Source organism: Bufo bufo, chromosome 4 (assembly GCF_905171765.1).
Source record: "Bufo bufo chromosome 4, aBufBuf1.1, whole genome shotgun sequence".
NCBI classification, from domain to species: Eukaryota; Metazoa; Chordata; class Amphibia; order Anura; family Bufonidae; genus Bufo; species Bufo bufo.
Genome location: NC_053392.1, coordinates 563052299 through 563077008, shown reverse-complemented (window position 1 = coordinate 563077008; position 24710 = coordinate 563052299). Strand labels below are relative to the sequence as shown.

General features: G+C 46.3%; 1 protein-coding gene across 3 annotated transcripts in view; it reads right to left on the bottom strand.

The window, feature by feature from the left end:
• FSHR (follicle stimulating hormone receptor) overlaps positions 1–24710 on the bottom strand; it is a 473968-nt gene that overhangs the window by 106431 nt on the left and 342827 nt on the right. The window lies entirely within an intron of this gene.

Below are 24710 nucleotides of genomic sequence, written 5' to 3'. Positions count from 1 at the left end.
ATACTAACCTTTATCCATTATATAAATTGGGCTTTCATAAAATATAGGCAAAAGGTTTCTTTCAGTTGCTTAATTGTCAGAATACATTTCCTAAATTTGTCATTGACAATTACAGCTGAGATTTGAAAAATTGATGTACAATAAAGTATATAAGTGAAGGAAAATGTATGTTGTTTTAGCCCACAATAAAGTTCCATAGAGATACAAATTCTGCCATTTTTGTTTTCTTTTTTCTTTTTAGTGAACCCATATATCTGGTTTCGAATGGATCAGGGTTGGTGCAGCCCTCCTTATAAAACAATTAATGGTAGCTTTATTTCATTTTTGAGAATAGAAAATAATTATGAACAGTATTATCATCATTAGTGTTCAAAGAAGAGAAGCATTCTAAGCAGAATTTGGCCTGAAGTTTAGGGAAATTTAAATTTGCAACAAAGCCAACTTTCCTCTTGCTTCATCATATCAGGTTTCTCTAAAATTGACATGTTTACAAAGTGAAAGTAAGAAGCTCGGGAACGTGAGATCACCCATAATGCCTTACAGCCAGCCAATCCGCAGGAAGCCATCCCCTGTCAAGTCATAGTCTTATAAAAGCCTCATCCTGGCCTCTGCCATTGTCCTGTGAACTAAGCATAGGGATCGATGTGGCAGGTAGTGTTGAGTGAGCACCAAAGTGCTTGTGTGCTTTTACCGAGCAACCAAGCACAATGGAAGTCAATGAGAGAACCCCAGGCACCCCCTGCTCTAAAGAGGGGAGGGTGTCGGGACTCTAGTTCGGCTTAGGAGTCCCTGCTCTGACTCCATATATAGCTATATCCATATATGAAGTCAGTGCTTGGGGACACCCCAGTGTAAAAATAAAATAAAATATGAGACTTCTACTGTATAGGTCTCAGTAGAAGTACAGTACAGTAAAAGTCTTTTTTTTTTTTTGGGCTATGCAGCTATTATAGCTGAGTGGTTAAGTGCCTTACCTCTAATGCAAAAGGTTGTGAGTTCAAATCCTGGCAGAAACTTTTCTGAAATACAGGCTAAATTAGATTTAAATACACTGGGGTGTCCCCAAGCACTGACTCCATATATGGACATAGCTATATATGGAGTCAGAGCAGGGACTCCTAAGCTGCGGATTCACACTGAGGGATTCCCTCACTGTACATTGATCCTCTGCATAGAAATAGAGGCTAAATTTGATTTAAATACACTGACTCGAGCATCACTCTCGAGCACACGTGGTGTTCGGCCGAGCATAGTGATGCTCGAGCCGAACTGGTGTTCAGCCGAGCAATGTCGCTCAACACTTGTGGCAAGTGCTCATACGCTAGGGACGGTGTTGCTGCAATAATCCAGCGGCTATGTTTGGTCCATCCACCAAGTTCGGCATCTAATTATAACCCCTTATTCTTTTAAAAGCAAAATACCATTGGGTTCATAGTAGGGAGGGATCCTGGACCTTATGGAGGAATCCACATGGGATTATGGTCATCCCTGTTGCGAGTCCCTCAATGTTATTGCTTTGAGGATGTTTTTCCCACCAAAATGCTGTGTATCATCTCTGGTACCATCATACAGGAGAACAGGGGCTGCTGAATACACACCCACCGGGGGGAGCCAAAGTACACCCAGATGACCAGAGCATCTGAAGAGTTAAAAGTCCACGACTGGCATTACCGTTGGGACATTAGTGCTGGGTGTATGCTCTTTAAAACAGCAGACACCTGGTGACCATGGCGCCCGCTGCACGCGTCAGCGGGGCAACATATTTAAATGACCAGCCACCGACGCAAATTTACTGTTGGTGGTTGGTAAAGGGTTAACATCCAAGCCTTTACACTGAGATTGGGCAACCAAGTAGGAAGAATATAATTAGGCACAGTGGTCTGGGTATACCTGATTTTAGCGATTCATGAGAAATTCATTCGAACAAATCAAATTTCTTGGTGACCTTCGGTGAATCGGTCGAATCAAAGTTTTCAAAACTTTGCGCATCTCTAATCATCATACTGCCAAAATAATAGTGCCTTGTAATACTACCACACAATTTAAAATAAATGCACAATAGAGTGTCCATATAATAAAGTCATATAATGTCTACATAATAGCACAACACATTAAACACACAAAACAATAAAATAGCAGCTAAGTAATACTACAGAATAGTGCTGAGCGAAGCGAAGCATCCTGAACTGGAATTTGGTCCGAAGTTTAGAAAAAATTTCCTCGCTCTTCGTGGTAACAAATCAGTTTTCCTAAATTAGCGGCTGCATGTGTTAGAAACTGAAAGTAAGTGTAGAGGAGACAAGCCCGGGAATGTGAGATCACCCATAAAGCTGTGAAAACAGCCAATCCGTAGTTAGCCATTCATCTATAAATTCACAGGGAGGGTGGAGGCAGAGCGTAGCATACTGCTGAACTACAGACTCTGCTACAATTATTTGCCATGTACATAACTGTGCAGTGCACCAAGAGTCATACTGTAGCTAATCCATTCTGTCAGCTGTAGAGTTACCATGTGTCAGTATTACAGGCAGGTATAATTTATCGCTGTGTACATTTGTTTACAGTTCAACAATATTCATAGCTAATCCATTCTGTTTGCTGTAGAGTTAATGTGTGTCAGTATTACAGGCAGGTTTAACTTACCACCGTGTACATACTTGTGCAGTGCACCAATATTTATAGCTAATCCGTTCTGTTAGCTGTAGAGGTACTGTGCATCAGTATTACAGGCAGGTGTGTCCCCTGCTTACTGCTGCATTCCTGGGCGCCGTGTTCAGTAGGGATCTGTGGCCAGTGCTTCCCATTCACTGATGCAGTCCTGGGCTCTGTCTGTGTAGGTACTGTTATTCTGGGATCCGCTCCACAGTTTCCTCTCAGCCCTGCCCACAGCATGCTTGCTGCTTGTTTTGTTCTTAAAAGGGCCGGCAAGCAACACTTCCTGGGCTTGACCTCGCTGACCAATCCTAGCCCTCCTGCACATATATAAGTGGCTCAGCCCCCTTCCCAGATGCCTCAGTGTCAAGGTCCTTGTGTTCTGCTAAGGTTCCTGATATTCGCTTGTGTTCCTCACTCACTCGTACTTGTGTTCCTGGATTCTGCTACCCATTTGTTCCCTTCCTGCTTGCCTTGACTCTCCTATTATCTCCTGTACCTGTGCTGCCTGCTCTGACCTTTTGCCTGTCTGACTTCGCCTCTGCCTCATCCGTCGGTCCTGCATTGTTGCTCCTGGTAACAACTCAGCCTGCTGACAACGCCTGAACCTCTGGTACCTTTCTCAGGTACCTCCTGGTCTGCCTGGACTAGCTGCCTCATGTTCTTATTGTAACAGCGGCTGCTCTACGACGCTGTTCCCCCACTTATCGCTGCGGTCCCGGGCGCTGCGCTCAGCGGTGAACTATGGCCGGTGCTTCCCATTTCACCGCTGCGGCCATTGGATCTGTTTCTGTAGGCGTTATTGCTTTTGAGGATTCCACTCCACAGCTTCCACTCAGCCCTGGACACAGCATGAGTTTGGCTGGTTTCATGTTACAGTGCTCTAAGGGCAGAGCGCATCACTCCCTGGGCTGTGTGGGTTAGGTCAGGTGTCCTTGCTGACCAACTCTGGCTCTCCTGCATGTATTTAAGTGGTTCAGCCCCCTTCCCAGATGCCTCAGTGTCAAGGTCCTTGAGTTTGCTGGTTCCTGATACTCTCGTTTGCTCCTGATCTATACTTCGTTCCTGGACTCTGCTTATTGTTTGATCTCTGTCTGCTTGCTTTGTCTCTGCTGTTGCCGACCCGGATTGCCTGACTTGTATCTGTGCCGCCTGCCCTGACATATTGCCTATCTGACCACGTCTCTGCCTCATCCTTCAGTCCTGCACCGTTTCTCCTGGTAACATCTCTGCCCGCCTGACTATGCTTGTACTTCTGATACCTACTCAGGTACCTTCTGGTCCGCCCGGACCAGCTGTCACTGACTCGGGGATTGCTCTGGAGTAGCCCCTGGCAACTACCCTAACAGCTCAAGTCTATCCTCACCATCTGAGGCTGTAGTGAAAACCAAGTAGTTGCTTAGACATGCCCCTCCAGAGTATAGCCTGTTGGTGGCACAATGGGTTCACACCCGCTGATCCGTGACACCTATCCTCCTCAAGAGGTAGCGATCTGGTGTTCACCTCGGGAAAGTCTATCCCCACCATCAAAGGTACTGTGAAGATCGAGGGGTTCACTTAGACAACTCCCTTAGAGGAGGTAGGACACATGGCACAGTGGGTTCACACCCGCTGGTACGTGACAGCAGGTCTAATTTATCGCCATGTACATTCACATTCAGTGCACCAATGTTCATAGATAATCCATTCTGTTAGATGTAAAGTTATGGTACATCAGTATTACAGGCAGATCTAATTTATCTCTTTATGTACATACTTGTGCAGTGCACCAATATTCATAGTTAATCCGTTCTGTTAGCTGTAGAGTTACTGTGGATCAGTATTACAGGCAGGTCTAACATATATATAATGTATCGGTGTGTACATACAGTCAGGTCCAAAAATATTGGGACATAAACACAATTATAACATTTTTGGCTCTATACACCACCACAATTGATTTGAAATGAAACGAACAAGATGTGCTTTAACTGCAGACTGTCAGCTTTAAATTGAGGGTATTTACATCCAAATCAGGAGAACAGTGTAGGAATTACAACAATTTGCATATGTGCCTCCCACTTGTTAAGGGACCAAAAGTAATGGGACAATTGGCTTCTCAGCTGTTCCATGGCCAGGTGCGTGTTATTCCCTGCTGTGTGCACCCCCAAAGACAGCACCAAGACCATAGCCCCTCCACTCGAGTCAGAGGAATTATTTCCCCATCCATTCCGAGACAATACCGATGCGCAGCAATTCTTGGCATCGGATGAGGAAGAGGAGGTAGCAACGGCCACCACCCAGCGGTCTAACGACCGTACCCAAATCAGCCCAAGGTGGGTGGTCCTCGCTGTTGCTGCCTACTCAGAAATATCTCATGTCAGTGGTGGTGAAGGTGACGATGATGATGTGTCAATGGACGTCACGTGGATGCCCACAAGAGAGGAAGAGGAGGGGAGTTCAGAGGGAGAGATGGAGCAGCAGATAGGGAGGAGAAGGAGGAGAAGCAGGCAGAACTCACAGTGCACAGGAGGAGGCAAAAAGCAGACTGCAAATGTATCTGAAGGGAGCAAACCACCATGCTCGGTCACATCTTGCGCTTTCAGGACGCCGGCACATGGCTCCGCAGTGTGGGCTTTTTTTTATGTGTCAGCTGCTGATAATAGTGTTGCCATCTACAGCCTGTGCTCTTACACATAAGTCGCGGTAAGCCCAACACTCAGCTAGTAACGACCGCCTTAAGAAGGCACCTGGCCACCCATCACCAAGCCCAGTGGGAGCAACACTGTCAGAAGCCACAAAGCCACACTCCTGGCGCTCCACGTCCTGCCTCTTCTCCTTCTCCTCTCTCCTCCAATTTGTCACAAGTTTAGGCTTCTGTGGACCCAAATGTTCGAGCATAAAAAATGATGACGCTGGATAATCGTCTTGCCCAACGGCTGACCGCTGGCTTGTTGGAACTGCTAGCCCGCCAACTACTACTACTATAATTTGGTGGACTTAGAGGCCTTTAGAATAAGAACATTTAAATTTGTGGCCATTGGAACACTGCAATGGAAGGTCCCCAGAAGGAAATATTTCTCCCAGAAGAGCATCCTGGAGCTATATGGCCACGTTCAGCGGCAAGTGAATGTATCTCTGGAACACAGTTTTGGTGCAAAGATACATCTGATCACAGACAAGTGGTCTAGCAAACACGGGCAGGGAAGGTACATAACTTTTACTGCCCACTGGGTGACCCTTCTGACGGCTGTCAAGCATGTAACCCGTGGCACCCGTGTGGATTTGGTGTTACCGTCATGGATTACATGCATGTCTGCCTCTTCTTCTCCGCCTCCTACTCCATCCTCCGTCTCCTCCTCGGCTGACCCATCCTTTTCCACTGCTACCGCCTCTTCCGCTGCCCCCCCCCCCAAGCTCACCAGAACCTATTTGACATGCCAGGTGAGAAGTTGCCATGCTGTGCTGCGGCTGTTGTGCATGGAAGCCAAGAGCCACACCGATCCTGCACTCCTTTCAGCTCTGCGGTCACAGGCCGATCAGCTAACCTCACTTAATTTGACAGTTGGCAAAGTGGTGTGCGACAACGGTGCCAATCTGCTGAGCGCACTGAAACAGGGGAAAATGACACACTTGCCGTGCATGGAACATGTCCTGAACTTAGTTGTGCAGCGATTCGCTGCCAAATACCCCGGGTCCAGGACGCCTTGCGGCAGGCCAGGAAGGTCTCTGGCCATTTTAGAAGATCTTAAACGGCCATGGCTCGCCTTGCTGACGTTCAGCGGCGACACCACTTGCCCGCCAGGCGGCTGATTTGTGACTGCCCGACGCGCTGGAACTCCACCTTGTATATGCTTGATAGGCTGCTCCAGCAGAATCGTGACATTAACGACTACGAACTCTGCGGCAGGACAGGTTCTGGGGAGCTTGGTTTTTTTCACCGCTCCAGTAGCTGCTCACCGCGAGACGCATGCAGACTTCTGCGGCCATTTGATGAGATCACCAAACTGGTCAGTCGCAGCCAGGGCACCATCAGTGACATTGTACCTTACGCCTTCTTTATTGCGTCGTGTCATTGATCAAGCCGTCGAGGAGCAGGAAGATGAGGAAATCGCAATGCTGAATGAAATCCCAGGGGAGGCTACTCCATCTGAGACAAGTCAGCAGGAGTCTGAAGAGGAGTCAGAGGAGGATGGTGCCTGGCGGGATGAGGAGGAGCAAGAAGAGCAGGCTTTAAGCTTTTCTGGGATCCCTGGTGTTGTCCGTGGCGGGGGAAGGAGACCGAGGGCGACATTCTCCTGGGCGAAGAGCAGGAGCCAGGCCGCTCCACCGCTTCCAATTTAGTGCAAATGGGGGCATTCATGCTCCAGTGTTTGAAGAGGGACCCCCGTATAAAAAGCATAAAGGGCAAGAACCAGTACTGGGTGGCAACGTACTTTAACCCCCTGTACAAACACAAAATTGCGGACATGCTACCAGCATCACAGAGGGCTGTCAGAATGGAGCATTTCCAGGCCTTGCTTCGAGAGATGCTGCATTCTGCTGTTGCAGACGCTGGCAGAGGAATCTCCACCCAGAGAGAAACAGTTGCGGGTACCAATCCTACAGCGCATGAAAGAAGAGGGCGGTTTGAAGATGTGTTGATCACTTCGGATATGAGATGATTCTTGCACCCAACCCATCGACAGCCGCCCTCAGGATCCAGCCTCAGGGAACGCTTAGACTGACAGGTGTCCGACTTCATCGGGTTAACGGCCTTGGACAGTGACATACCAGAGGAGGATCAATGGCAAAAATTCCCACAAAAAATATGTATTTTAATCAAGGGCCATTTTTATGCATCTTAAAGGGAAACTGTCAAAAATGTGCCCTGCTGGAGCCTAGAAATTTTTTATTTTAGACCAAGGGAGTATAGGCCCCAAACAATAGGCATTCACCGGACAAACCGGATTATGTGACTGGAGGTATATTAGACGGTCATTGGATATCAATTTTACTGTAGGCCAGTGGACTACACGCTGCAAAAAATTATTCATTCACCGTACAGAAAAGAACAATTGACAATGTGGCTGAAGGTACATTAGACGATCACCGAATAACAATTTTGCTGTTGGCCAGTTAGATTACTGGCCCCAAAAATTATGCATTCACTGTACAGAAAAGATCAAGTAATTATGTGGCTGGAGGTATATTAGACGGTCATTGGATATCAATTTTACTGCAGGCCAGTGGACTACAAGTCCCAAACATTATGCATTCACCGTACAGAAAACATCAAGTGATTATGTGGCTGGAGGTATATTAGACGGTAAATGGATATCAATTTTACTGCAGGCCAGTAGCCTACAGGACGCAAATATTATTCATTCACTGTGTAGAAAAGAACAATTGATAATGTGGCTGGAGGTACATTAGGTGGTCACCGTATAACAATTTTACTGTTGGCCAGTTAGATTATAGGCCCCAAACATTATGGATTAATCGTACATAAAAGATCAAGTGATTATGTTGCTGGAGGTAAGTATATTAGAAGGTCGATGGATATCAATTTTACTGCAGGCCAGTGGACTACAGGACCCAAAAATTATTGGTTCAGCGTGTAGAAAATAACAATTGATAATCTGGCTGGAGGTACATTAGGCGGTCACCATATAACAATTTTACTGTTGGCCAGTTGGATTATAGGCCCCAAAAATTATGCATTCACCATACAGAAAAGATCAAATGATGATGTGGCTTGAGGTATATTAGACAATCAATGGATATCAATTTTACTGCAGGCCAGTGGACTACAGGCCCAAAAAATAATTCATTCACCGGACAGAAAACATTAAGTAATTATGTGGCTGGAGGTATATTAGACGGTCATTGGATAATAATTTTAATGCAGGCCAGTGGAGTATAGGCCCCAAACATAAGGCATTCACCTGTCACAACCAGACAGCTGAGAAGCTCTGACAGAAGCCTTTCAGAACCTCCTCCTTGAGTTTTCTTTGTTTTGGTTTTCCGTTCCTCATCTCGTTAGTCTCTCTCAGCTGTCATGTAGTTGAACTGATTGCATCCCTTTAAATTCCTCCTCATAATGCATTAGTGTGCGGCTTATACAACTTCCTGGAGTGTGTGTGCATGCTGTTCCTATTTCCGAGTCTTCTACAAGATAAGTGCTGTACATTCATTTGTGATTTTCTGTTTGCTGGATCCCAGATGACCCTGACTCCCTCCGTGTCTAGTGTAGGGAGCCGGTGGTCGTGTCCCCTCACTATTGTAGGGTGTTCAGGTGTTATATAGTCTAGGTACGAGGATATGCGATCATCCACCTTTGGGGTGTTCGCATAGGTTGAGCAGTCAGGGAGAGTGCCAGGTCTCATGCAGGGGTCTCCCTTTTGTTCCTTAGTTTTGGATCCAGTGAGTCATAGATTCTTTTGCATTGTCTTGTTTCCTGTACACCTTCCGTGACATTATAAGCCGCCAAAACCGTCTGAAGCATGGATCCGGTTTCACTTTTGGCTGAACGCTTCCAGGGTCTTTCATTGGAGGTAGCTGATCTCCGTAAGACTTTTTCTCAGTTTCAAGTGACCGGTTCAGCTTGCGTTCATGGAGTTTGTTCTGAGCCTAAGATCTCGCTCCCGGATACGTTCTCCGGGGGTAGTGAGAATTTTGTGCGTTTTAGAGAGGCTTGCAAACTCCATTTTCGCCTTCTTCCCCATTCCTCTGGTGATGAGGAACAGAGGGTGGGGATCATTATATCGCTGCTTAGGGGTAACGCTCAGTCCTGGGCCTTTTTGCTGCCGGAGGGGGCACGGCCCCTCCGTTCAGTGGATGAATTCTTTTTAGCCCTGGGTCAGATATATGATGATCCAGATCGTATTGCTCTGGCTGAGTCTAGACTACGTCTGTTATGCCAGGGTAAACAATCCGCAGAGATATACTGCTCAGAATTTCGGAGATGGGCAGCTGATACTGGTTGGAATGATGCTGCACTCCGAAGTCAATTTTGCCATGGTCTTTCAGAGGGATTGAAAGATGCATTTGCCTTTCATGAAAGGCCTATCTCCTTGGACTCTGCTATGTCTCAGGCCGTTCGTATTGACAGGCATCTTAGAGAGAGAGGAGAGATCTCTCCTTCCTGTCATACTCAGTCCCGGGACAGTGCAGCGGTCTCATTCTGTGCGCAGGGGTCTCAGTCGCTGTCAGCCCCTTCTGAGCAGGAGCCCATGCAGCTGGGGTTGATTGCCTCTGACAATAGAAGATTCAGCCCGCATGGGAGGGTTTGCTTTTGTTGTGGAGGTATAAATCATTTGGCAAATGTTTGTCCCTCTAGGAGATTCAGGCAGTTTTCTGGGAGTAATAAAGAAACAAAAAGGAAAAAATCTTTTAAAAATGTTCCGTCTGTTACTATTGGCAGGGTTGAGGCAGAAATTGAAGGTTTTCCGTTTGCTTGTAGTTCCCGTTTTGTCCTGCCTGCTAGGGTGGCGCTAGAGAGCAAGAGCATTTTTTGCGAGATTTTTGTGGATAGTGGAGCAGCTGTCAATCTCATTGATAATCAATTTGCAATAACTCATGGTTTCCAGGTATGCACTTTGGGAAAGGATATTCCTGTTTTTGCTATTGATTCTGCTCCACTTTCTCAGAAATCATTAAAGGGCATAGTTCACAATATCCATTTAATTGTGAGTGATGCTCATGTTGAGGATGTGTCATGTTTCGTCCTTAGCGGTTTGCCTACTCCTCTAGTGTTGGGGCTACCCTGGCTCACTAAACATAACCCCACCATTGATTGGCAAGCGAGGCAAATAAATGGTTGGAGTGACTTTTGCAGAGAGAATTGCCTCACGACATCTGTTTCTGAGGTTTCTACTAAGACTGTACCACCTTTCCTCTCTGAATTTTCGGATGTCTTCTCTGAGAGTGGAGTTCAGGATTTGCCCCCGCACAGGGAGTACGATTGCCCTATTAATCTCATCCCAGGCGCCAAGCTGCCTAAATCTCGTTTATACAATCTTTCCCAACCTGAGAGGGTCGCTATGCGTGCTTATATCTCTGAGAGTCTGAGAAAAGGACACATACGACCCTCAAAGTCACCTGTTGCCGCTGGTTTTTTCTTTAAGAAAAAATATGGTTCTTTAACCCTTTCATGACCAAAGGTCATTGATGCCCCAGTGTCCAGGTCAAAATTTACAAATCTGACATGCGTCACTTTAAGTGGTAATAGCTTTGGAACACTTTTACTTATCCACGCCATTCTGAGATTGTTTTCTCGTGACACATTGTACTTCATGACAGTCATAAATTTGAGTCAATATATATCACCTTTATTTATGAAAAAATCCCAAATTTACCAAAAATAAATAAAAATTAGCAATTTTCTAAATTTCAATTTCTCTGCTTCTAAAACAGAAAGTGATACCTCATAAAATATTTATTACATAACATTCCCCATATGTCTACTTTATGTTGGCATCATTTTGGAAATGTTATTTTATTTTTTTAGGACGTTACAAGGCTTAGAAGTTTAGAAGCAATTCTTAAAATTTTTAAGAAAATTTCCAAAACCCACTTTATAAGGACTAGTTCAGGTCTGAAGTCACTTTGTGGGGCCTATATAGTAGATACCCCCATAAATGACCCCATTGTAGAAACTAGACCCCTCAAGTTACTTAAAACCAATTTTACAAATGTTATTAACCCTTTAGGTGTTCCACAAGAATTAAAGGAAAATGGCGAGGAAATTTCTAAATTTCACTTTTTTAGCAGATTTTATATTTTATTACATTTTTTTCTTTAACACATTAAGGGTTAACAGCCAAACAAAACTCAATATTTATTACTCTGATTCTGCGGTTTACAGAAACACCCAACATGTGGTCGTAAACTGATGTAAGGGCGCACGGCAGGGCGCAGAAGGAAAGGAACACTGTATGGTTTTTGGAAGGCAGATTTTGCTGTAAATTGGTTTTCTGAACGCCATATGTTTTTTATTTTTCTACCGATCGTCTTGTGCAGGGGCTAATTTTTTGCAGAAAGAGTTGAGGTTTTTATTTGTACTATTTTTGGGTACATAGGATTTTTTGATCATTCATTATTACACTTTATGGGACAAGGTGGCCAAAAAATTGGCTGTTTTGGAACCTTTTTTTTTTTTTTTACAGCGTTCATCTGAGGGGTTAGGTCATGTGACAGTTTTATAGAGCAGATCGTTACGGACGTGGCAATACCCAATATGTATACTTTTTCTTATTTATTTAAGTTTTACACAATAATAGCATTTCTGAAACCAAAAAAATGATGTTTTAGTGTCTCCATAGTCTGAGAGCCGTAGCTTTTTTATTTTTTGGGCGATTGTCTTAAATATGGGCTTTTTTTACGGGATGAGGTAACGGTTTGATTGGTACTATTTTGGGGTATATACGCCTTTTTTGATCGCTTGCTGTCGCACTTTTTGTGATGTAAGGTGACAAAAATGGCTTATTTTTTTACACCGTTTTTATTTTTTATTTTTTATGGTGTTTATTGGACGGGGTTGATGATGTGATATATTTATAGAGATGGTCGCTACGGACGCGGTGACACCTAATATGTGTGGTTTTTGTTAGTTTTTTTGTTTTTTTTATAGGAAAAGGATTTTTTTTTTTTACATTTTTATTTATTTATTTTTACTTTTATTATTTTCACATTTTTTTTTATCAGTTCCCTCTTGGATCTTGAAGATCCAGTGGGGCTGATGGTTGTACTATACTTTGCAATGCTTTTGCATTGCAAAGTATAATACAATCAGATGCCTGTAGGTGGCAGCACCGGACGCCTATGCCATGGCAACCGGACGCCTTTGCAAAGCGTCCGGTTGCCATGGCAACCATCAGGCGCTGCGATCGCAGCAGCCCTGATGGTTGAGAGAGAGGGAGCCCCCTCCCTCTATTAACCCCATGGATGCCGCTACTGCGGCATCTATGCGGTTACAGCAGTGTCAGCAAAGAGCTGACACACGCTGCTGATGGCGGCGGCTCAGGAATGGAGCCGCCGCCATCACACACAGAAGGGGGACCGCATCGGGGGCAGGGGGCAGCATTTTACTTATTACAGATCGGGGCAGGAGGAGGCGGACGCATCGGGGGCAGGGGGCAGCATTTTACTTATTACAGATCGGGGCAGGAGGGGGCGGACGCATCGGGGGCAGGGGGCAGCATTTTACTTATTACAGATCGGGGCAGGAGGGGGCGGACGCATCGGGGGCAGCATTTTACTTATTACAGATCGGGGCAGGAGGGGGCGGACCGCATCGGGGGCAGGGTAAGAAGAAGGACAAGAAGGGGGCACAGATCGGGGGCTTCAGGACACATTACCGATTTCAGGCTGTGATCTGCAGAGCGCAGATCAGAGCCTGAAACCGGCATTTTAACACTGCCTCGATCCGATTGGTTAGTCTGCACAGACTAACCAATCGGATCGATTGCCGGCAAGGCGCCACTCTGATTGGCCCCTTGCTGGCATTACTAGATTGTATGCTGTCCGTGACAGCAGCAGTGCAGGGGCAGAAGCTTTAATCCAAGCGCTTTGCAGCGCTTGGATTAAAGAGCTGGCTTGACGTCTATACACGTGATAGCTGCACGGGGTATGTGCAGCTATCACGTATATATACAGATCCGCGTCGTGAAGAGGTTAAGACCATGTCTGTATTTCAGGGAGCTGAACAGTATCACTATTCGTGACCCTTATCTGCTTCCTCTGATCCCGGACCTGTTTAACCAGGTTGTTGGGGCTAAAGTCTTTTCCAAATTAGACCTAAGAGGGGCATACAACCTGGTCAGGGTCAGAGAAGGAGACGAATGGAAGACAGCCTTCAATACCCCTGAGGGCCATTTTGAGAATTTGGTTATGCCTTTTGGTTTAATGAATGCCCCAGCCGTTTTTCAGCATTTCGTGAACAGCATTTTTTATCATTTAATGGGAAAATTTGTATTAGTGTATTTGGATGACATTTTGATTTTTTCTCCTGATTTCAAAACTCATAAGGAACACTTACGTCAGGTCTTGCTCATCCTGCAAGAGAATAAATTATACGCAAAACTGGAAAAATGTGTGTTTGCGGTTCCAGAAATTCAATTTCTGGGGTTTCTTCTCTCCGCTTCTGGTTTTTGCATGGACCCCGAGAAGGTCCGCGCTGTGCTTGAGTGGGAGCTTCCTGAGAATCAGAAGGCGCTGATGCGTTTTTTGGGCTTTGCCAATTTTTACAGGAAGTTTATTTTGAATTATTCCTCTGTTGTTAAACCACTCACTGATATGACCAGAAAGGGGGTAGATTTTTCTTCCTGGTCGGTAGAGGCGCGTAAGGCCTTTTCTAATATCAAGGAGAGTTTTGCTTCCGCTCCCATCCTGGTACAACCTGATATTTCTTTACCCTTCATAGTTGAGGTTGATGCTTCTGAGGTGGGTGTGGGTGCGGTCTTGTCTCAGGGTTCCTCTCCTGCCAAATGGCGACCGTGTGCCTTTTTCTCGAAGAAACTCTCCTCCGCAGAGAGAAATTACGATGTGGGAGATAGGGAATTGTTGGCCATCAAGTTGGCTTTTGAGGAATGGCGCCATTGGCTAGAGGGAGCCAGACACCCTATTACCGTGTTTACTGACCATAAAAATCTGGCCTACTTGGAGTCAGCCAAGCGTCTGAACCCGAGACAGGCCAGATGGTCTTTGTTCTTTTCAAGGTTTAATTTTGTTGTCACGTTCTGCCCTGGGGTTAAGAATGTGAAGGCAGATGCCCTGTCACGTTGTTTTCCAGGAGGTAGGAATTTTGAAGACCCAGGTCCCATTTTGGCTGAAGGTGTGGTGGTCTCTGCTCTTTTTCCTGAATTGGAGGCAGAGGTGCAGGCAGCCCAGTCGGAGGCTCCTGATCTTTGTCCTCCTGGGAGGTTGTTTGTGCCTCTCGCTTTGAGACACAAGATTTTTAAGGAACACCACGATACGGTCCTTGCTGGGCACCCGGGGGCAAGAGCCACACTGGATCTCATCGCTCGGAGATTCTGGTGGCCTGCGCTTCGTAAGTCGGTTGAGGGTTTTGTGGCAGCCTGCGAGACTTGCGCTCGTGCCAAAGTTCACGGCCATCAGGTCCTCTCCTTCCATTACCCATTCCTTCCCGTCCTTGGACACATCTGTCCATGGACTTCATAACGGACCTGCCTCGTTCCTCGGGGAAGACTGTGATTCTGGTGGTGGTGGACCGTTTTAGCAAAATGGTGCATTTCATCCCTTTTCCTGGTTTGCCCAATGCTAAGACGCTGGCGCAGGCGTTTATTGATCACATTGTCAAATTGCATGGTATTCCTAGTCTCTGATAGGGGCACGCAGTTTGTTTCCAGATTCTGGAAGGCTTTCTGTTCTCGCTTGGGGGTTTGGTTGTCATTCTCTTCTGCTTTCCACCCGCAGTCGAATGGCCAGACAGAGCACGTCAATCAGAATCTGGAGACATATCTGCGCTGTTTTGTGGCGGAGAATCAGGAGGATTGGTGTTCTTTTTTGTCCCTTGCTGAGTTTGCTTTAAATAACCGTCGTCAGGAGTCCTCTGATAAGTCACCATTTTTTGGTGCATATGGGTTTCATCCGCTGTTTGGGACTTTCTCAGGAGAGGGGTCTTCTGGTTTACCTGATGAGGACAGATTCTCCTCGTCTTTGTCATCTATTTGGCAAAAGATTCAGGATAATCTAAAGAGCATGAGTGAGAGATATAAGCATGTGGCAGATAAGAGACGTGTGCCTGGTCCGGTCCTGAATGTTGGTGATCTGGTGTGGTTGTCTACCAAGAATATCAAATTGAAGGTTCCCTCCTGGAAGTTGGGTCCTAGGTTTATTGGGCCTTACAAGATCCTGTTGTAACGGTCACGTCCACACACACACAGGGGGAAGGGTAGTGACCACTGCGCTCCACCCTCACCCCTGGCCCTGCCTACTTGCCTCACGAGTCCTGATGACAGGGGACAACTGGACGGCAGTCCCTAACTTAGGATATGTGCAGGGAAGACAGACAAGACAAAATACGGAACATGAACGGACCGGGTCAGAACCAAGAGAGCTACGCAGTACAACGGATTAAGCAAAGAATGGTCAGGAGAAGCCGGGGTCAAATACCAGGAGAGTAGCGAAGTACAAGAGGAGTCCTAAGAGAGTAGTCAGGTGGGAGCCGAGGTCACAAAACCAGGATGTATGCGCAGTACAGGAGGAGCAGGCAGAGGATCGTCAGGGAACAGGATCAGGTAAATATTCAGTAGTCCAACAAATAGCCAGGAACCTAGAAATTAACAGGCAACCTGTAGCCAGCAGGCTGCCTGTATTTATAGTGGGGAGTGAGGGTCATGTGACGTGGCCAGCGTCACATGACCGACAGACCAACCAGTCGAGCACCGAGTGATCAGCTCGGCGCTCAAGGCAGACTAGGAGCAGGGAGCCACCCAGCTAGTAAAGCCGCCCTGGGAATGAGGTCAAACACAGAACCTCATTCCAAAAGCTAAGCAACAGTTCTGCGGGCAATGGGGGACCGAGTGCACCTTCGGAACCCCGTGACAGTACCCCCCCCTTTACGAGGGGCCACCGGACCCAAGACTTCAGGCGATGGCTTTTCAGGGTGTTCTAAATGAAATTTACGAACAAGTCTAGGAGCATGAACCTCCCTGGCAGGTACCCAAGATCTCTCTTCAGGTCCATACCCCTTCCAGTGAATCAGGTACTGCAAGGAATTACGCACCTTCCTGACATCCACTATTTTAGACACCACATACTCGACAGCATCATTAACAAGAACCGGCGGAGGCGAGGCTTTCGATGGTACTACCGGTTCAAAATATTTTTTAAGTAGAGATTTATGGAACACATTATGAATGTGGAATGACTCGGGCAGCTCCAACCTAAATGATACCGGGTTAATCACCTCCGTGATCTTATATGGACCAATAAAACGAGGAGCAAATTTTCTAGAAGCTACCTTGAGAGATAGATTCTTGGAGGACAACCATACTTTATCCCCAACCTGAAAGTTCACCCCCCTTGAACGTCTCCTATAGGCCTTGAGTTTTTGAGAACTTTGAGCCTTTTCTAGGTTCGATTGAACCCGGGCCCAAACAGTGCACAGTTCGGAGGAGAGTTTATCAGCTTCAGGGTTAGAGGAGGAGACGGACGACCCAGAATGAAAACGGGGATGAAAACCATGGTTACAAAAGAAAGGGGAGACCCCAGCAGATGAATTGACACGGTTATTCAGAGCAAATTCAGCCAACGGAAGGAATTTGACCCATAATTGCTGGTCATCAGCAACATACAACCTCAGGAATTGTTCCACAGATTGATTAAGGCGTTCAGTCTGCCCATTACTCTCAGGATGGTAGGCGGAAGAAAGAGACAACGAAATTTTACATCTTTGACAGAAGGCCCTCCAGAATTTGGACACAAACTGCACACCCCTGTCCGAAACAATATTTTCCGGGATGCCATGTAAACGAACAATCTCTCTCACAAAAATAGATGCCAGGGTTTTAGCATTCGGAAGTTTAGACAGGGGAATGAAATGAACCATCTTGCTAAACCTATCGACCACTACCCAAACCACAGTCTTACCCTCCGCCAGCGGTAGGTCAGTTATAAAGTCCATCGAGATATGGGACCAGGGTCTACTGGGAATGGGTAGGGGTCGTAGGTTACCAGCAGGGCGAGTCCTAGGTGTCTTAGACCTGGCACAAACCTCACAGGCTGACACGTAGGACTTGACATCCCTGGTCAGAGTGGGCCACCAATAAGATCTAGAAACCAGATCCTTAGTGCCCTCAATACCCGGATGTCCACAAAAGGCAGAATCGTGACACTCACCCAACAGCTGGAGACGAAATTGTACAGGAACAAACAACTTATCTGTTGGGGTGGATACCGGTGCCAGATGTTGTTCAGCCTTAATGCGAGCCGAGATATCCTGGGTTAGAGCCGCTAAGAAGATGTTTGCTGGTAGGATGGATTCAGGCGGCGTCTCAGTGGGTTGAAAAGCATGGAAGCTCTGAGATAATGCGTCTGCCTTCACATTTTTATTTCCCGGCCTGAACGTAATGGAGAAATCAAAACGGGTAAAAAACAGAGCCCATCGGGCTTGTCGGGGATTCAACCTCTTAGCGGACTCGAGAAACATTAGGTTTTTATGGTCAGTGACAACAGTTACTCGATGCCTTGCCCCTCCAAAAAATGTCTCCACTCCTCAAATGCCCATTTAATGGCCAACAGCTCCCTATTCCCTATGTCGTAGTTTCTCTCCGTGGGAGAGAATTTCCTAGAGAAGAAGGCACACGGTCTCAGGTTAGTGAGGCTAGCAGGACCTTGTGAAAGGACTGCTCCTGCGCCGTCCTCGGACGCATCCACCTCCACAATAAAGGGTCTCTCCTGATCAGGCTGGATCAGAATGGGAGCGCTACTAAATGCCTTTTTTAATGTTTCAAATGAAGAAATGGCCTTGGTAGACCAATTCTCCAAATCCGCCCCTTTCTTAGTAAGGTCGGTCAATGGCTTAGCAATTACAGAAAAATTCATGATAAATTTACGGTAGTAATTAGCGAAACCCAAAAACCGTTGTAAAGCTTTTAAGGATGAAGGCCTTACCCATTCCTTAATTGCTAAAACCTTACCAGGATCCATCTTAAAGGCGTGAGGAGTCAAAACATGCCCTAGAAACAGTATCTCCTGTACACCAAAGACACATTTCTCTTGCTTAGCGGATAGCTGGTTCTCCCTCAACACCTCTAATACTTGTTTGACATGGGACACATGATATTCGAAATCAGGAGAGAATATCAAAATGTCGTCAAGATAGACAATAATAAATTTACCTAAGAACTCCCTAAGAATATCGTTCATTAAGTTTTGGAACACAGCTGGGGCATTGCTGAGTCCAAAAGGCATCACCTGATATTCAAAGTGTCCTATCGGAGTATTGAACGCTGTCTTCCATTCGTCTCCCTCCTTGATTCGGATTAGATTGTATGCCCCTTTCAGGTCAATCTTGGAAAACCAGGTTGCCCCCAAAACCTGGTTAAATAAATCCGGAATCAATGGGAGAGAGTATCTATTTTGGACAGTGATTTTATTTAATCTCCGGTAATCAATACAAGGCCTAAGACCACCATCCTTCTTTTTAACAAAGAAAAACCCTGCTCCCATAGGAGAGACTGAAGGTCTAATATGCCCTTTAGCAAGGCTCTCCTTAATATAATCTTCCATAGCCTTGCGTTCGGGCCCTGAAAGATTATAAATTCGACCTTTAGGAAATTCGGCACCCTCAATTAGCTCTATGGCGCAATCATAAGGTCTATGGGGGGGGAGAACCTCTGGAGTAAGGGAAGAGAACACATCAGAATATTCCTTAATAACAGAGGGTAATGTATTAGACCTTACTGAAACCCCAGCCTGGACCACGGACAAGCATGAGTCACACTTAGGTCCCCATTTCACCAACTCTCCTTTGGACCAATCAATTGTGGGGTTATGTAAACGGAGCCAAGGCAACCCTAGTACCACCTCAACCGGTAGGTTCTCCAGGACTAGAAGAGAACATCTCTCAGAGTGGCACACACCCACGGACAGAGAAATTTCAGAGGTACATGACCTCACCGTACCACCAATCAGGGGAGTAGCATCAATAGCCATGACATGGATAGGTGTAGGTAAAGCAAACATTGGAATACCCAATTTACAAGCAAACTCAAAGTCAATAAAGCTGGCCGCTGAACCTGAGTCAATAAAGGCCTTACCCGGCCACTTATTAACCCCCAGAGAAATTGTTATGGGTACCAAAAGCTTACCTTTAGAAAAAATCAGGGTGTACCTGGTCTTTAGGTTGTCTTGCCCTAGAAGACTTGTCAGAGAGGTCCCTCTTAGGACACTTGTTGATCCAATGGCCAGGATCTCCACAGTAGAAGCACTCTCCGCGTCTGCGACGAAGATTACCCCGGGTCATGCCAACCTGCATGGGTTCCTCGGTGGAGACCTCAGTGTTGTCCCTGGAAAAGGCCTCTGGCTGGACCACCATCTGAGAACAGAACTGTCGTTCTTGTCGTCTCTCTCTAACTCGTCTGTCAAGTCGGACAACTAGGGTCATCATCTCCTCTAAGGTATCAGGAATTTGGTAATTGACCAATAGATCTTTTAAATTATCAGATAGACCAGACCTAAACTGACTCTTCAGGGCTGGTTCATTCCATCCTGAGGGGACACACCACCGTCTGAATTGGGTGCAATACTCCTCCGCAGGGAGATGGCCCTGAACCAGTGCCCTAAGAGCTGTCTCGGCTACCAGGGCCCTGTCTGGTTCGTCATAAAGGGTACCCAGGGCCTGAAAAAACCACTCCACAGAAGTTAGACAACTGGCCCCAGGAGGTAACGAAAATGCCCAGTCCTGGGGATCATCCTGTAGTAGAGAAATGATAATCCCCACGCGTTGGCTCTCGGGACCGGAGGACACGGGGCGCAAACGGAAGTAGAGTTTGCAATTCTCCTTAAAGGAGAGAAACCTCTTCCGGTCTCCAGAAAAGGGTTCTGGGAGCTTGATCTGGGGTTCAAAATATGGACTGGAGGACAGAGGAGTGGAAGAACCTTGCCCTAACTCACAAGAACGGAGTTTCTCTCCTAGCTCCTGCACCCTCTGTGTCAAGTTAGAGACATGGTCAGTCAGGGTAGTAAGAGGATTCATGATACAGTGGTTATTGGGCCTGTTAATCTGTAACGGTCACGTCCACACACACACAGGGGGAAGGGTAGTGACCACTGCGCTCCACCCTCAACCCTGGCCCTGCCTACTTGCCTCACGAGTCCTGATGAGAGGGGACAACTGGACGGCAGTCCCTAACTTAGGATATGTGCAGGGAAGACAGACAAGACAAAATACGGAACATGAACGGACCGGGTCAGAACCAAGAGAGCTACGCAGTACAACGGATTAAGCAAAGAATGGTCAGGAGAAGCCGGGGTCAAATACCAGGAGAGTAGCGAAGTACAAGAGGAGTCCTAAGAGAGTAGTCAGGTGGGAGCCGAGGTCACAAAACCAGGATGTATGCGCAGTACAGGAGGAGCAGGCAGAGGATCGTCAGGGAACAGGATCAGGTAAATATTCAGTAGTCCAACAAATAGCCAGGAACCTAGAAATTAACAGGCAACCTGTAGCCAGCAGGCTGCCTGTATTTATAGTGGGGAGTGAGGGTCATGTGACGTGGCCAGCGTCACATGACCGACAGACCAACCAGTCGAGCACCGAGTGATCAGCTCGGCGCTCAAGGCAGACTAGGAGCAGGGAGCCACCCAGCTAGTAAAGCCGCCCTGGGAATGAGGTCAAACACAGAACCTCATTCCAAAAGCTAAGCAACAGTTCTGCGGGCAATGGGGGACCGAGTGCACCTTCGGAACCCCGTGACACCTGTCTGTCATCAATCCTGTTGCCTACCGTCTTGATCTTCCTCAGACTTGGAAGATCCATAATGTTTTTCATAAGTCCTTATTGAAACCTTATGTTCAACCCATTGTACCCTCGCCTTTGCCTCCTCCTCCGATTATGGTTGATGGGAATCTTGAATTTCAGGTCTCTAAGATTGTGGATTCTCGTCTTGTCCGCGGTTCTCTCCAGTACCTCGTTCATTGGGAGGGTTATGGTCCTGAGGAGAGGATGTGGGTCCCAGTGACGGACATTAAGGCCACTCGTCTCATCAGGGCTTTCCATAGGTCCCATCCTGAGAAGGTGGGCTCTGAGTGTCCGGAGTCCACTCGTAGAGGGAGGGGTACTGTCACAACCAGACAGCTGAGAAGCTCTGACAGAAGCCTTTCAGAACCTCCTCCTTGAGTTTTCTTTGTTTTGGTTTTCAGTTCCTTATCTCGTTAGTCTCTCTCAGCTGTCATGTAGTTGGACTGATTGCATCCCTTTAAATTCCTCCTCATAATGCATTAGTGTGCGGCTTATACAACTTCCTGGAGTGTGTGTGCATGCTGTTCCTATTTCCCAGTCTTCTACAAGATAAGTGCTGTACATTCATTTGTGATTTTCTGTTTGCTGGATCCCAGATGACCCTGACTCCCTCCGTGTCTAGTGTAGGGAGCCGGTGGTCGTGTCCCCTCACTATTGTAGGGTGTTCAGGTGTTTTATAGTCTAGGTACGAGGATATGCGATCATCCACCTTTGGGGTGTTCGCATAGGCTGAGCAGTCAGGGAGAGTGCCAGGTCTCATGCAGGGGTCTCCCTTTTGTTCCTTAGTTTTGGATCCAGTGAGTCATCGATTCTTTTGCATTGTCTTGTTTCCTGTACACCTTCCGTGACATCACCAGACAGAAAAAATCTAGTGATTATGTGGCTGGAGGTATATTAGACAGTCATTGGATAACAATTTTACTTCAGAAAAATTATTCATTCAAAGTACAGAAAAGAAAAAGTGATTATGTGGCTGAAGGTATATTAGACAGTTATTGGATATCAATTTTACTGCAGGCCAGTACAAAAACATGTCAAATACATATGTTTTAATGAACTAAAAATATATAATTGGATTAAAAACATGGCTAACGAATTCTTCCCTCTTGAATAAACCCCAAATGATAATAGGTGAAATTCAATAACACGTGGTCGTCATAGGTGTTGAATTCCTCCAAGGCCCCAACAATTAGGCATTCACCGTACAGAAAAGATTAAGTGACCATGTGGCTGGAGGTATATTAGACGGTCAAGGGATATCAATTTTAATGCAGTCCAGTGGACTACAGGCCCCAAAAATTATTCATTCACCGGACAAAAAACATCAAGTGATTGTTTGGCTGGAGGTATATTACAGGGTCATTGGATATCAATTTTACTGCAGGCCAGTGAAGTACAGGCCAGAAACATTATGCATACACCGTACAGAAAAGAACAAGTGATTATGTGTCTAGAGGTATATTAGTGAGCCACTCAACCAACTCTGGTGCGTTCTTTGATGTAATTGCACGCACCTTCTTCAACTTCCCACTTAGGCTCCGGCCTGGTGCACCTGCCCGACCCCTACCACCCCTGCGGAATGGCCTGCCTCTTCCTCTGTCTGTCATTTTCAAAATGACCCTGTTACAAAGTCCCTATACAAGAGCAGTATTTGTGGAAGCAGGTATATCGCAGGCCTATATTTTGTGGAAGCTGGTTTATAGAACCCAATAATGAGTATTTGCTGGAAGCCGGTAAATCAAACCCCTTAATCAATATTTGGTGGAAGCTGGTGTATCGCAGGCCTCAATCAATTTTTGGTGGAAGCCGGTATATCAATCCCCTCTAAGACGCACCGGCCCATAAGACGCACCTAGGTTTTACAGGAGAAAAATACGTAAAAAATATTTTCCATTAGACCTCAGGTCAGACCAACAATCAGACTTTCAATGTTAATCAGACCTCAGCTCACAGCCCCAATCAGACCCCAAATGTTAATAAGACCCCAATAAGCCTCAGATCAGACCCCAATGTAAATGACCCCCAATCAGATCTCAGATAAGAGCCCCATGCCTCTCATATCAGTCCCCACTGCCTCTCATATCAGCTCCCCATTACCTTCCAAATCAGCCCCCATGTGTCTCTTATCAGCCCACATGCCTCTAATATCAGCCCCATGCCTCTTATGTCTGCCCCCATGCCTCTTATGTCTGCCCCATGCCTGTTTTGTCTGCCCCCATGCCTGCTTTGTCTACCTTATGCCTCTTATTACTGCCCCCATGCCTATTATGTCTGCCCCATGCTCTTATTACTGCCCCCATGCCAGTTATGTCTGCCCCATGCTCTTATTACTGCCCCCATGCCGGTTATGTCTGCCCCATGCTCTTATTACTGCCCCCATGCTCTTATTACTGCCCCCATGCTTCTTTTTACTGCTCCCATGCCTCTTATGACTGCCCCCCATGCCTCTTGTTACTGCCCCCCATGCCTCTTATGTCTGTCCCATGCTCTTATTACTGCCCCATGCCTCTTATTACTGCCCTCATGCCTGTTATTACTGCCCCTATGCCTCTCAGTTTACACCCCAGCATCCTCAGAACATATAAAATAAAGAAACCACTTACCCTTCCAGCTCCTGGACGCCGCTGCTCCTCACCGCCCACACTTTTTATCCTCCTGCTGTCAACTGTACTGTGAACTGGCGAGCACAGTGTGAGGTCACAGAGCGCCCTCACGCTGTATGCAGCCACTGCACATCACAGCCGACAGCTGAGCAGAGGACCAGGAAGCAGTGAGTACAGAGGCTTCACCGCTTCCCGGTCCTCCGTTGCTAATGAGCGCTTCCGTAATGGAAGCGCTCATTAGCATTCGGCTCATAAGACTCAGGGACATTTTTCCAAAGTGGAGGAAAAAAAACGGCGTCATATAGGGTGAAAAATACAGTATTTTGTGGAAGCAGTTATATAGAACCCAATAATGAGTATTTGCTGGAAGCTGGTAAATCAAACCCCTTAATCAACATTTGGTGGAAGATGGTGTATCGCAGGACTCAATCAATATTTGGTGGAAGCCGGTATATAAATACCCTGTATCAGTATTTTGTGGAAACAGGTATATAGAACCCAATAATGAGTATTTGCTGGAAGCTGGTAAGTCAAACCCCTTAATCAATATTTGGTGGAAGCTGGTGTATCACAGGCCTCAATCAATATTTGGTGGAAGCCGGTATATCAATACCCTCTAACAGTATTTTGTGGAAACAGGAATATAGATCCCAATAATGAGTATTTGCTGGAAGCCGGTAAATGAAACCTCTTAATCAATATTTTGTGGAAGCCGGTGTATCGTAGACCTCAATCAATATTTGGTGGAAGCTGGTGTATTACACCCCTCAATCATATATATATTTTTTTTGGGCAACAGGTATATCACACCAGTTGCAATTAGTTATTCCAATAGCGTTTGTCCCTCTATCTAGCTGCGGCATCTCAGCAGAACCGCACTCAACTGCTGCACAATACAAATGCACTATAATATACTTTCTATGTTAAAAGGTATATTATAGGTATATCACACCCCGCAATCAGTTTTTTTGGGGGGCCACCAGGTATATCACACCAGTTGCAATTACTTA